At 31.6% G+C, this 15,403-nt stretch overlaps 1 long non-coding RNA gene across 1 annotated transcript; it reads left to right on the top strand.

The window, feature by feature from the left end:
* The first annotated feature begins 11,820 nt into the window (after nucleotides 1–11,820).
* Nucleotides 11,821–12,396, top strand: LOC126729050 (uncharacterized). Its single transcript, XR_007656473.1, has 3 exons — nucleotides 11,821–11,975; nucleotides 12,062–12,150; nucleotides 12,259–12,396. It is a non-coding gene; the product is annotated as an uncharacterized LOC126729050 (long non-coding RNA).
* Nucleotides 12,397–15,403: the final 3,007 nt, after the last annotated feature.

Genomic DNA, 15,403 nt, shown 5'->3' with positions numbered 1-15,403 from the left:
CACAAACACAATGATTGTCTTTTTCAAATTTAATATTGTTTTATGTATGTCACTATATATACATGCAATTAATAGCGTATATCTTATTTTTAAATTGATTAATTAAATTTTAAAACTTGTCCATTTTATTATTAATATTCTCATTTTTTTTGTATTTAATTTGTAATTTTTATGGGAATTTAATCTGTAATTGACATTACCATTGAAGATTTATTGTTTGAACCAGTGAGAAAAACTAACATTAGGTCCATCAAAAAAAAAAAAAAACTAACATTAGGCCAAGGTCCAGCCCTTGTTTAACAACCATGTTATGTTATATTAGATTCTATTTAAACATGCATGTTCTTCTGAATATATATATATATATATATATATATGTGTGTGTGTGCTCGCACGCATCTAACTCGTTACCATATTACATTATTCAAAAATTTGATTGAATGAGTATAATTCATGGTATGATTTTACATTCTTTCTTCATTCCTTTTATTCTTATAAAAAATTAAAACAATAAACAGGCCAAAATTCTTATGAAGCATTTTTCTTTCTTGAGTTTTTAAAGGGGTGCTATTAATTCTTAAAGTTTAAAAAGATGAACATTATTAAACATTCGGTCAACTTCAATTTTCCTGGCTTATGCCTATTAGATCAATGATGTGACTCTTTTTAAAGGATTGCAACATTTTTAAATTAAAAATTACATATGAGCAAATTAGCTTAGGAAGTCCCATGACCCATCCCATTTCTATTTGGATTTTTTCCCAAATCAAAACTGACCCAAATCAAACTATGCTATACGGTAGAAGAGGACTAGAGGAGGTTGTGGTAGATGAAGAACCAAAGCAAACCTTAACCTAGGATCCAAACCAGAAGAGAAAGCTCTACATTGTCAATTTGTAATGGTCTTTCTCTGTTGAAGACCTCAAGAACTTCTTATAGCCAATCCGGAACTGTAAAAGATGTAGACATACTTGATCTTCTTTCATTTTGTGCAATTTTAAGTCACAGGGTTTCATTACTATTGTAAAACTAACGAAGGGACCAAAACTGTTCATTTTTCAAATTTCAAGAATCAATAGCACTTATTTGAAACATTAGTAACAAAAGACGCTCACTAAGTAAATTTTACGGACCAATAATATATATATATATATTTTGACCATAAAAAACTGATAACGATTCCATCTATAAAAACTCAAAATTTAGGTTATTTTTATTTTAAAATGTTTACAAAATATATGGGATACACTAAACTCCCTTAAGGTTTTCCTTTCTTACACTCACCTTTCATCTAATTCAAAGTAAGACATCCACCTCTCCTAAAATGCAAACTATTTACACTAACCTACCTAATTGAACAAAGGCTTAAAAAAGTGAAAATACCTATGTGGGGCCGGGGAATTTGTGGTCCCGGCCCACTTTACATTAAGGGCCTAAGACCCAGGCCAAGGAGACCTATTGCCGAGGACGCATAATGAAAGCCCCAAAAAGGCCAAAGGATGTGGCCGAGGACGATCTCACGCTCAGCATCTCACAAGACACCTAAAGAAAAAGGACGAGTTTAATGCAGGGACAGGACAAGTGAAAAAGCTGTCAATACTGTAATAAAGAACTCTGCGTCTGACAGGCCCATGCTCTTCACCATACTATTCAACTTTTACGTCTACTCCCAACCACTTTAGGTATGGGCTGATAAAACAAGTCTCCATCTCAGAAAGTAAAACTTACATGTGGACATTGAAAGGGAAGTAACTACTAGTATAAAAGGGAAGAAGAACCAAGGGGGAAAGGGACCCCCAGAGGGAAAGGTCCTAAAAAAGGGATAATAAGAAGAACACTGAGCTCCTCAAACAGGATCCGAGGACAAAAACCCCATAGGTTGCACTGAAGAAAAGTTTCACCAGTCAAGCCAGGTTCACCCTTATATGAGCTTCCATAAAAACTATGACTAGACCGTTGTCCAGTGACCAAAGTCCAGCCTTTCAAGGCCACACTCTACAAATTATATTGTTCGGGCCCTTTACATACGAGTCCAATGTCATTTTTGGGTCGTGAATAATCGTGTCCCTACAACCTATTTTACCATCCATTAAACTATCATACACGCCCTCTATAATGGGACATTTGGGATTTTTTTTAACTTTTTTTTTCAATCTGGGCAGGATAGTGCACATAATTGCATTTTAATGGAGGTGGGTGTCTTATTTTGAAAGGAGAGATTTTTTTTTTGAGAAACAAATTAAGGGAGAGATAAGTGTAATAATAGATTTTTTTTTTTTTTTTTTTTTTTTTTTTTTTTTTTTTTTGCAAAGGTCATTGCAATTTACCCACAATATAATAGTGAAAAGAATTAATTGGATAATAAAATATTAATTCAATAGTTTTTTATTTTATTTTATAAAAATATTGATAATATAGTTTTTTTTTTTTTTTTTTTGAGAAAGAAACTGATGGATTTTATTAATAAAATTCAACTACATCCATAACTAGTGAGTCTCATTATGAAAGCATATTATACGACATGTAATAGTTATTTTTGTGTTTAGTCAATTGTGTAAGTACAACATGCAGAAATGAACTTTTTCTTGTAGTGGAATAATTGGTGTAGTAAATATTTGAATAATTAATGAAAAAATATTTAAAGGGATATAGCTAAATAGGTTATATGAATGGTAATAATTTAATGAAAAAAATGTTTAAATAATTGATGAAAGCCTAAATTTTAACATGATATAAAACATATATGCATAACCCACCACCAATTCAACTTGAACCATGTGGGTTGGATTTGATTAATTTTTACAAATGTAATGAGTTGGGTTGTGTTGGAAATTTCAAAATCCAACGGGTGGGGTTGAAAAAACCCTTCAACCGAACCCAACTTGACTCATACACACTCCTATTTATATATGATTTTATTTTTTATTTTTTTATCTATGGTTATTCTTTTATATATATAATGAAAAATGATGGATTCAAATCCTAAACATCTATATTGGTGACATTAAAAAAAATTATTTGACCTAATTAAATGTGATTGATATGGTTAATTAAAATATGTACACAACTTCAAGATGAATTATAGATGTTATATTTATATAAAATTTAATTTAAAAATAAATAGAATTTATTCTCAAGATACCTGTCGACAAATTGATTCTACCATTCACATTGGAAGTCATTTTCATATTAAACGAGAATATGCACAAGAACTGTCAAGATTCAAGAAGGCAAGACCAATTAAAGCTGGGTCCATGTAATAATCGATATGCACAACTTCTTACCTCTAAAAGGAACACTCTATGTACCCACTGTCTTATCATAGTCAAGAAATTAAAGTCAGAAAACGCATTAACAAGCTCTCCTTGTCGAGAAATTTCTTTCAAGTTCATTTAAACTTAAAAAACTTTCTTGTTTCAAACCTGGCAACTTCATCTCTAAAATTGTTCATTTTAAAGGAAGTCAAATATTTGAATATGTTTGGTCCCACTCCATTTTAATACTCATAATTGTGGTGTTGAATTTGGCAAGCTACTATGATCATGACAGAGAATTTGGTTATGTAATTTGAAGTCTAAAACATCATCAAGGAACAATTTGAAAATAACCTCATCATCATCATCACATTCAACACCATCCAATTATGAATAACAAATGTAAACAGTCCTAACCAAATGTAAAATCCAAGAACCATGATTAGTCAAATAATCAATTGAACTTTTTACCGAATGCCGTGGGGGTAGTTAACAGCCCAATTGACTTTCAAGTATGGACATACGTATTATATTGGAAAACGAAAGTTGCTTTATGTAGTTTACCAAAAAAAATTGCTACTCTGTTTCTTTCTTCTTATTATTATTTTTTGAAACCTTCTTGTTGAATTATTTAAATAATCATCATGGCTTTTAAGTAGAGTTTGTGGTGTGCCATTATGTTAAAATCTCTTTCCCTCTTTCCTGTGTGTGTTTGTTTCTAAAAATAAATAAATAAATAACCATTTAAAAATACAATTGATCAGTGTATTGAAGAATTTGTCCCTCTTTTCGTATCAATAGTTTGTTTATGCTACCATAATAGAGATCCACTTTGGCAGTTTGACGCCGATTGAATTGCAACTCTATTCATAATTTTGTATGAGGTCCCTCGTAATGTCTTTAAAGTAAACTATTTTTATTTTCAATTGAAAACAAAAATGCACATTTATTATTTGATAAGTTTAATTTGATAGATAGCAACCTTTTATTTTCTTTCTACTACAAGCGAAAGAGTAGAAATTATTCATTGCTGATGTGGTCCCCTTTGTGGAGTGAGTGATTTCTCCTACCTCCCCCTCCCCCTCCCCCTCCCCCTCCCCCTCCCCCACTGTCTATCTAAAAAACTGGTAAAGGGGATATGATTATGAATCAAAGTTTCCGTGTTTAATGTAATTGAAAGATAACATTGTATTGATTATTTATTCTAATTATGGTAGATATGCAAACACATAATAATTTCATGTAGATAATATTGATATATATATATATATATATTTTAAGAAACAAACATACAGGAAGAGGGATTGAAATGGGTTTTAACATATCGGCACAATACAAACTCCACTCAAAAGCTATGATATATTGAAATTTAAATAATTGCATTTATCTAGTTAGATAGGATATTTTATTGAATTAGCTAATTAGAATTTGAATCGTGGAAGAACATTATCAAATGAGAGTAATGCTACAAGTACAAACTATTTTATAACATTTTTACAAACGGCTAATGTGACTTTAGTATTTTTCAAACAATTATTGATAAGTAAAAATATGATGTTAGTGGTGGGCCCATATTAGAATTAGTAAGAATTGGTTATATCAATAGTTTGTAAAAATGTTGTAAAAAAATTTATGACTATAAGAATACTCATCAAATGAATAGTCTATATATACTTACAAGACTAAATTAACTCTAAAAAAAAGTGGAAAGTCAATGTCAAATTGGAGAAACTTAAAGTGGCCCACTCTGATTCTTTGGCACATCAGTCAAAGACATAAGTGCTGAAATTAAGCTCCGGAGTGTCTATCGGCGCTTGTGTTTATGACCTCTTACACACACACACACATATCTCTATTAAAAACACTAAAAAGTATCAGTCAATTGAACTACAAGGCTCTTAGCAAAAATTTAAGAGGGATGAACTTGATCTTCTTGTATCAAATGCAGCTTTCAGTACCTAAAAACAAGAAAAACAGCTCTTTTTCTCTCTCTATAAATGGGGAGAGTTATTACCGACTTGAAGTGGACCAAATTTTTCCAAAACTTAGGCTAGAGCCGTCTAGTGCATATTTTTTACTCCCCCATCCCCATAGCTACAAATTTCCTTTTTATTTTATGCACAATTTTAGCATAGAACCATAAAACATACACTACAAATCACTCTAGTCCATAGGAATCGTTCTTTGCATCAAACAGCTTCATCAATACGTGAAGATTCATTTGTCATTGTCACCATATTTATAGATAAACCGCAAAGGGGTGGAGATCTAATTGAAGATCAAGCATGATCCTTGTAGTGAAGAGAATCAAAATCCATCCTGGTCTTCAATTAATTCCTAATTTGGAATTTGCATGCATGTAGTGTTCTGATCTTTTTATCAAAATATGTTCTAGGGTATGATTTCAATATCATGTTCTAGTAAATAATATGTTAGAGTTCTTTAGATCTAGTAATAATTTATTTGATAACATGTTCTTGCATTCATATGATTATATATAGATCTAGGGTTTTGAATTGAATCTATAGATCTAGGAATTTAATTTGAACCTGTAAATTTGGAATTTAATTCAAACATGTAGATCTAGGGTTTTAGTTAATCATATGTTCATGCATATGATTAACCTTTTAAAAAAAATTGCATGCTTCAATAGTTTCCGAATCATATAAAAGACAAATAAATAAATAAAAAATTTATTTTTTGATTTAAAATGAGTTGATTACATGTGATCTAAACTAAAACGAGGGTTTCATTTTTTTTTTTTAATGGTGAAAACGAGGGCTTCACGACACTTACTCTCATGCCATATAAAATTTGCATCTAGGGTTTTCTTATTCATGTTACATCTATTGTGTGTGTGTGTGTGTGTTCTATGTTCATCACTAAACTTATCTCGTTTTACATGTGAGTTATTTTTGTGCATCACGCAAGCTTGAAATATGGAGAATGTTTGTTTTGACTTGTTGTTTTGAGTGTATTTTTGCTCCCTACTTGTTGGAATCATGAACTTGTTTATAGTGGCCATTACACCTTAGGAGACCATGACAATGTACATGTAGAATCAAGGGAGTCAATTTAATGGAGGTTGTTTCGGTTTGGTTAAGGGAACAAAATATTTTGGTATCAATTGATACCAGTTGATACATGTATAAATTTATATGCATGTTTAATTATCAACAAAAAAATTTAAAATCAACATATTTTATAAGCCTAATAATTAGCCTAAGTATATTAACAAATATATTAGCTTAAAATAACATTTTTTTTATTATAAAAATTTCTTTTTTTATTATTTTTTTCTTGTACCAATAATGGTCGAAACACTTGAAATATGCCTAGTACAGCTGGTACAACTTGGTATTTTTTCTATATATTTTAGAGGAGTACTAGTATCGATTTAACGGCTAGTATGATGTATTTCCCAGTATAGTATTGAGTCTATGAACTTCCTTAGTAGAAAGCCAACTTCATATAGGAAAATGGTAGTGTATATCATATCATATCATATTATATTATATCATATCATCTATATATATATATATAAAACCGAAGCTTTTGAAACTCCCACAATTTTCCACGTCATCACTATTTTCTTTTTCTTTTTTATTTTAAGTTTTTTACTTTAATGTATTTCCTTCTTCATTTTGGACTCTATAAAATAATAAATTTGAATTATTCCTCCACGGCACTAACCCTAAACCTAATACAGCTTCTTTTTATTTGACTTATACTCCTACGGTACAGCCTACTCCCAACCAATTGCAGCAATCTTCGCCAACCCAAGAGGAAAGAGTTCTTGAAGGATCATCAAGACCTTCTTTAAATTTAAGAAGGGCTTCCCTTTCCATGTCAATGCAACCCACAGTGGAGTTGCCAGCACTAGAATTGGACCATATAGCTTCAAGTGAAATAAACTCAGTTTGCAAAAGAAGGAGAAGGTGGTTTTTATGCTAGCCATCGTTGCTTGGCAATTTACAATGTTGAAGCTTCTTAGAGAGCAACCTTATTGCAAGGCTGAAGGTAATAAAAATTTTCCACACTTTTGTTTTTTTTGGGAATGAATTATCAAAGGCGTCTGGGCAGAATTTTTTTTTTTAATCAGTTTTCTCTGCTCTCTTGCATACTGGAGTTTATTGCATTGATTAGCAATGTTTATGATTTTTTTTAAGGGAATGCCTCAATGAAGGACTGGTAGGTATATATATAATACTAATATTTTTTGTTGAATATTTTTTGTAAGTTTATTTGTTTTTCATGATTTCAAATCCTATGAGAATCACTTTTGCTATGGAATATCAGACATATTTCACCATTAATCTGTTACGAATATATTTGTATTTTAGCGTTCATATACAATGATGCTAGGTGTAATCAAGAAACTATAATAATTTATAATAAAAAAACCTAACACATAAAATAATTGTATACTTTGATTTATAACTTTGTTTTATTATTATTATTTTTTTATTGTTGATATGTAAAGAAAAGGTCGGCTAAGAGGCATGAAATACATCTTTATAGATTTGAATTTATTTTTAAATTATGAAAAATGTTATTAGTAGCCCATCTTCTACTGGAATTTAATGGCTCACCCTTTTTTTTTTTTCATGTATTTGATCAATTGCATTTTTACTCGATTAATACTCTTTTTTTCCTTTCAATTGGTACCTCTTCTTCTTTTTTACATTCATATATTTCAACATCTATTCCTTCCAAATTTCTCACGTTTGTGTGCATGATGAGGGTTTGTTTTGTTTATTGGCTTAAAAGTGTCCAAATGAATTTTTTTTAAAAATAGTTTTACTATTTAAGCCAGATGACTAAGGCAATCTTTACTCAATATTTGATACATTTATTTGTCTTCACTCCCTAACAATGTCATTTTATTCATCTGAAGGTTGAGACCATACAACATTATTGGTGTTAGAGTTTCACTTTTGGTCTTAGTATTTTATTTTTCCTCTTAAGTTGTAACTTTTATAAGTGAAAATTTATAACTTTTGTTCGACTCTTCCGTGCATTGCACGGGTTAGCGACTAGTATTATATATAATAAAAGTTGGGTTTAGACGCCGTGGTTGCGCCAAGTGGCTTCACCAAATTATAGAAATTTTCTTAAATTTTTAGATTTAAAATAAATAAATATATATATATATATATATATATATATATATATTTATATATATATATATATATATAAAAAAAAGTTATCACAGATTCACAATTCACACATTAGATAGACACAAATGTAAAGATGATATGGCACTTTCCTAGGAGAAAATGCTAATTTAACACAAAAAAAGGGCCACGTATATATCCCAAAAAAAAAAAAACAAAAGCAAACAAACAAACAATCGTTATGTGCTAAGGCCAACTGTAAAACAGTATATATCCCAGGATTAAAAAAAAAAAAAAAAAAAAAAAAAAAAAAAAAAAAAAAAAAAACAAAACAAACGTTGTGTCTAAAGGCCAACTGTAAAACCGTATATATCCCAAGAAAAAAAAAAAAAAAAAAAAAAAAAAAAAAAGTTATTGATGAAGATAAGAAAATGTTATGTGGCTAAGGCCAACTGTAAAACAGTATATATCTCAAGATTAAAAATAAATAAATAAATAAATTAAAAAAAAAACAAACATTATGTGCCAAAGGCCAACTGTAAAACCGTATATATCCCAGGATTAAAAAAAAAAAAAAAAGGTTATTGATGAAGATAAGAAGTTGACTGGCAAAGAAAAACTTCAATCGATATAATATTGTGAATCACATGGTTGTTTAATTAACTTTAGACTTTTTGTTCATATAAAATTTTTCAATGTGGAATGTGTGTGTGTATATATATATATATATATATATATATCAAATAATTCATAATTAATACCTATCATACGATTCTTTTGCATTATTATTCTTTTCTTCTACCTACAATCTCTACTATTCTCTTCTTCTACCTACAACTTTACAAGTACGTATTTGTTTACTCTATTTTTTTTCCCATCAAATTGAATATATTTTGTGTATTTGTTTAAGTTGATTTCCTTAAGTTTAATCCTTTTTTTCCCATCAAATTGAATATATTTTTCCCATCAAATTGAATATTGTAGGGAAACGATTTGTTTAACGGCCCAAGAGTAACGTTGGGCTCGTATACAATGGACCCCAACAATATGATTTGTAGAGAATGGGCTCGAATGGCATGACATTGGGCACAGGTGGACGATTTGATCGTGGCGTCCATGGAAATTCTGGTACGGGCGGGCCTTGCTTGACTAGCTAAGCCCTCCATTGGAACGGGTTGTAGGACTTTTGTCCTCGGACGCTGTCCAAGGATCCTTGTGTCCTTCCCTCTCTCCTCTTTTTTCCCAGAGAAAGAGAGAGTCCCCCCACCCTTCTGGTGAGTTCTTCCTTTTATATCCGTGTTTCTTCTCTTCCTTCAAGTTCACGTGTAAGTCTCCCCCTTTTTTCGGGGTGCAGACCTGTCTTGTCAACCCATACTTCAGTATGGTTTGGGGTTGCTGGGAAAGTTAAAGGGTATGGTCTAGAGCATGGACTTGTCAGATACAGGGCTTGATATTATGATGTTGGTAGTTTTTTTTCCCTTACCCTGCCCCTGAACTCAGTTTCCCCCCTTCTTCAGGCATTTCGTGAGGTGCCGAGCAGGAGGTTGTCCTCGGCAATGGCTCTCCTCAGCGTGGGCCCTAGCCCCTGGGCCCCCATGCAGAATGGGCCTAGGCTGCGAATTCACTAGCCCCACAATAGCCCCTCAAAATCCTGCTGCCCGACTTTTAGTTGGGGATGAGGATTTTGATAATGCTGGGCCCACATCACGACTCACTCAGATTATGTACTTTTTGATGTTTGGGCTTTCTCCATTTACACAAGAGATGCACCGGATTAAGAGGCATTCCTTTAGTCTTTGACGTTCCAGTGTTCGAGATGCGCCTTCACGAGAATCTTTTAATCTTATGGTTGCAGGTGGCGTTGGGAATTGAGCCGGAACCATTTTTCCTGTAGCGTTCCTTGGGACTCTGCGTGAATTAAATGCCACCTCCTTGTCTTTTAAATAAATAGGGTAGGAGGTTGCTCCACTTACACACAAATCCTTCAGTTTCCTCCCAAACCACAATCCTTCAGCCATAATCACAACTTCCATATCTGGTGTTATCCTCCCTTAGTGTAATATGTTTGAGGCGCGGGTTGGGATGAAGGAACTCCCTCCGCCACAGCAACGCCGGGTCCTTACGAGATTCAAGGTAGCGTGGTCTGGGCATGGGGGGCACAAATTCAAGAAAATACCCCGTCTAGACAAAGGGAGAAATGGGGTTTCTCCTTCTTTTAGTCAAAATCCGAAGCAGGTACTGGTCGCACCAGATTCTTGGTGCATCAGAAGTAAAGTTTTCCGCCATCACCGCCATCTGCCTTATCACAGGAAAATTTTTGTGTAGGCTCTTCAACTTCCGGCTCCCTGCACCTTTCCTTCAACGGTGTGGGCCTCAAGTTGGGTTCCCTGTACCTTTTCTTCAGCTGCGCTAGCCTGAAACTGGGCTCTCTCTGCACCTTTTCTTCAATGGTGCAGGCCCCACACTAGGTTCTTTTACTGCCTGAGTTATGGGCATGTAAAAGTGTTGAGGAAGAACAAAGTCTTGAAGCAGCAGCCAACCTCTCCTCTGTACTACCTCCTCGGCATTATCTTATTCTCTTGTATCTTTCTTTTCGATTATGTAGTTAGCTTTAGCAGCCAACCTCTCTTTTGTACTACCTCCTTGGGGCTTTATCTTATTCTCTTGTATCTTTCTTTTCGATTATGTAGCTAGCTTTAATATAAGCTGATTCCAGCTTTTCATTGTACGCTGTACTATTTCTTTGTTTTAATAAAAAGGGAAATTTATTTACTTATTTTGGATCCTTTTCTTTTTTGCAACACTACTTTGTGAATGGGTGTGCTTCGTGTGTGTTTTTCTTCAATGATACTTAGAGCAGGAAACCTTGAAACATAATCCAACTAAAAAGATCAATGTTGCACGGCCTTCGTGTGTGTTGATTTTACCATGTGTTTTTTTTATACGACATAACATTTTATTGCACGGCCTCAATTAAAAAGATCAATGTTGAGAATGGATGGTATTATGTCTCCTGTGATGAGTGTCCTAAAAAATTGAAAAAACATGAATCCAAACTGTTTTGTGAGACATGTATGAAAGTATGTGGATTCCCAAAAATTAGGTAAGTAATTCTAATATTTACTATTGGTTAACTTTAAATATATTAAAATGTTAATTGATGTAAATGAAAAATAATATTTCAGATACAGACTTGACATGCAAGTTGGTGATACAACAGAACATGCAAATTTTGTAGTGTTTGACAAGGAAGCAGAGAAGTTAATTAAAGTGCCTGCTATGCAACTCTCCAATATGGAAGAAGAGGTAAATATATATATATATATATATATAAATAAATAAATAAATATATATATATATATATAGATTATTTGTATAATTACATTAATTGTATTATGTTACACTAATTGAAATCTTTTGTTTTTTGTTTTTTTTTTAATAATAGGATGAAGACGATGACAATATTATTCCAAGTAGCACCAAATGCATAATTGGAAAAACCTACATCTTTCAACTGAAAATTATTGCAAACAATTTTTTCGTTCGCAAACAAAACTTTACAGTAACTAGAGTCATTGAAATTGAAGGAAACGGACAATTACAGGTAACGATGCTTCACCTATACATTATTGATGAAGTCATAATATTATCATTAGTACATAATAACATATTGAATCATATTGATTATAGGAAACAACAAAAAGAGGGGCTAACAATGGAAATGAAGTACTTGAAGAAAAAATCTGTGCCCAAGTAAAGAAAAGAAAGATTGTGAAGAAGTAAGTACAATTGCACAAATAAATATTATTTGGTTCTTTTTTAAAACTTCACACAATCTTTATTTTCCTAAACAAGAAAATAACTTCTGTATTGTTTCTGTTTTGTAGAGAAATAAAAAAAGAGAAAGTGGAAGATGAAATAGAAGTGTTAGAGGATTAGAGAACATATAAAATATTTAAATCAAAGACTATTTTCATATTTAGAGTTTTAGATTGTTTTCATTTTAGAATGATTTGAGTTTGGAAAAATTTACTTTTAAGCTATTGTATACAAGTTAATTTTTTTAGATATTATCATTTTATATTTTATAGTAATTGAGCCAATACATTTTATTACTTTTTTTTTTATTATAATAGTTAGTTGTTTTGTTATTTCTTACTATTATCAATTCTTCAAAATATCTGCTAAGAGTATCATAATTTGTACTTCATGGTTTGGTAAAATTCAATTTCCAGAAAATTCTCAACTAAGTCAAATACATGTATTAATCTTAGTTTACTACAACTTCTACAATACCCAAACAAAGATAAATGAAAACCAACATTAAAATTTCTTTCTTTTTCCCCCTAATCATTCCAACAACACCAAACAAAGTAGTTTAGATAACAGATATTCCTTTTGTTATTATAATAATAACTTATTTGGTTATTGTTTATCAAATAAAATATATATTATATAAGTTTATGATAAAACCGTGCAACGCACGGGCTTTTAACTAGTATTAACATATGAGCAAGGTTGTGATAGGACAAGGCCTTAACAAAGTTAATGGGGCCATGATTTTTTATTATATAATGGTAAAGTTCTCTTGTAATTTAAACTATTTAATAGGTTCTCTCTTTTGCTTTGAGATAAGTAAATAACAGGAGTGAAGGAGGCGGAGATGGGGTTCAAAAATTAGACATGAGATATTATAAAGGATGTCATCACTCATCATCACCACTAAACTATCACTTGAACTCTAATTAAGTGTCTCTTATATAATAGATAATTAGTGAGTACAATTTTATATTCCAAACACTTTTTTTTTTTTTGGGAAGAAAGATTCCATTTTAATTTTTCTAAAATGTAAAAATATTATTTGTTCTACAAATATGAACTCTAGGCATAAAAACTTAGTCTTTCGATCAGTATGCAATCACACCAGGCTTTGTAAAATACAAAAAGAAGCAAGTTTTACACATTTTGCCCCCAAAAATCTTTCAAATCAGTCAAGCCAAAGTTGTCTAAATATCCAAAGTATCTGCAGTAACCGTGTATATTTACATGGTTACTATTCATTTGTATTATATATTTTATTATTATTATTTTCTCTCTCCATAGATCTGATCTCTCTATCTCTCTCTCTCTCGTCACTTTCCCTGCACTCTCTTCTCTCTCTACTTCATCAGATATGCTCTCTTTCAGGTGAAAATGGGCTTTTGCCCTTATTTTTTAAAATATCTAACACAATGTCCCTATTTTGAAACTATTAAGCACCATGTCCTTATTTTGAAATTCAATTTTTAGAAAATCGAGTTTCCCATAGAACTCGATTTTATGATTATTGAGTTCTAGGTAAGTTTTTGCAACTCTAGAGGAGCACCCATGGCTTTTCTCATTTTAAAAAATCTAGTTGGAACTCGATTTTACTAAAATTAAGTTCTAGGGGAAAACTTACCTAAAATTCAATAATCATAAAATCGAGTTACATTGAAACTCGATTTTTAGAAAACCGAGTTTCAAAAGAGGGACACAATACTTAATAGTTTCAAAAGAAGGACAATTTTTGCTAGATATTTTAAAAAATAAGGGCAAAAGCCCATTTTCCCCCTCTCTTATAAACACAAAATCTCCACACATACCCATCCTCAAATACTTCACCTACACAATTCTGTCCCTCCAAACACAAAATCCCCACACAATCTCAACATAAAATACTTCATCTATACAAACCCATAATCAAGACCCAACCCACAAAGAAAAACCCACAACTTAACCATACCATTGCAACAAACACAACCACTGCTACTACCACTACTGGAGCTTCAATGAACTCCACCACTCTAGCCATTGCAAATATCAAGCAAGGAAGCGACTTGGGCTGATAAATGTTTTTTTTTTTTTTTTTTTTTGGTATTTGTTTTAGGTTAGATTTGATTTGGGTATTTGACATTTGAGAATTTTGCGGGTTTGCTGGAATTGATGATAAAATTTGTGGGTTTTGTTTTGGTCTTACTTTGAGCCTTTGACTGGGTTTTTTTTTCTCTCATTTAGCTTCAAGCTTGGTGGGATTTGTGGGTTTGCTGGAATTGATATTCAAGCTTGGTGGAATTTTGTGGGTTTGCCGGAATTGATGATAGAATGTACAAGTTTTGTTTTTGGTATTGCTTTGAGCCCTTTGACTGGGTTTTGTTGGTGGGGGTGGTAGATTGAGGAAGATTGGTTGAGGGAAGAGAGAGATATATGAATTGAGAGAATGATTAAAAAATGATAAAGAAATATTATTTTAATGAATTGTAGTATTACTCAAAAAAATAAAAAAATGAATTGTAGTATAAAATAGATAATCTGATGTGGATTGTTTGGAAAAGTGGTCATATAAAATAGAAAAGTTAAGTTGTTATGTTAAAATAGACAACAAATTCTACAAAGACCGATGTTAATGCTCTAATATGCTGCCCTCTCTTGCTCTCAAGTCTCACCCTTCCAAATATTAGACATTTTATATTTTATCCCTTTCTTGCCTTTTGGTTTTTAGTAAGAAATTTGTTAGATGAACGCATCCCAACATTCGGTGACTTTTTTTTTTTTTTTTGGAAAAGGTCATGTCTTATTACTTTAAAGCATGGTGATAATTAACTCTTGGAAAGTGATCTATTGAACAATTCTTCATTGAAAAGTTCTTGTTAATTACAGTGTTATGTTTACTAGTTTGCTCTTGTGCTTCTTCTCCTTTAATTATATATATATATATATATATATATTATAATAAACAATAAGATTCGAATTCATGAGCCGTCATACTCTTGAAAGGTTATGAAGAGAACTATTTTTTTAATTGAAAATGATTTTTCTCAATGCTGACAAAATGTATGATGAAATTTCCCCTATAAAAAATAAAAAGTAGGTGAAATCTTACAAAATCAGTAGAAAACAAGAAACTGTCGTTCTAATTATTTTGTTTTTTTGGATGAACAGAAAAAGTTTCATTGCTATCCTCTTGCATGTGATGGAAAATACCAAAATGTTGATGTCAAGGTTTTGTCCTCT

Source organism: Quercus robur, chromosome 5, assembly GCF_932294415.1.
Source record: "Quercus robur chromosome 5, dhQueRobu3.1, whole genome shotgun sequence".
Classification (NCBI taxonomy): domain Eukaryota; kingdom Viridiplantae; phylum Streptophyta; class Magnoliopsida; order Fagales; family Fagaceae; genus Quercus; species Quercus robur.
The sequence above is the reverse complement of the archived record's forward strand: the minus strand, read 5'-3'. Positions and strand labels throughout refer to the sequence as shown.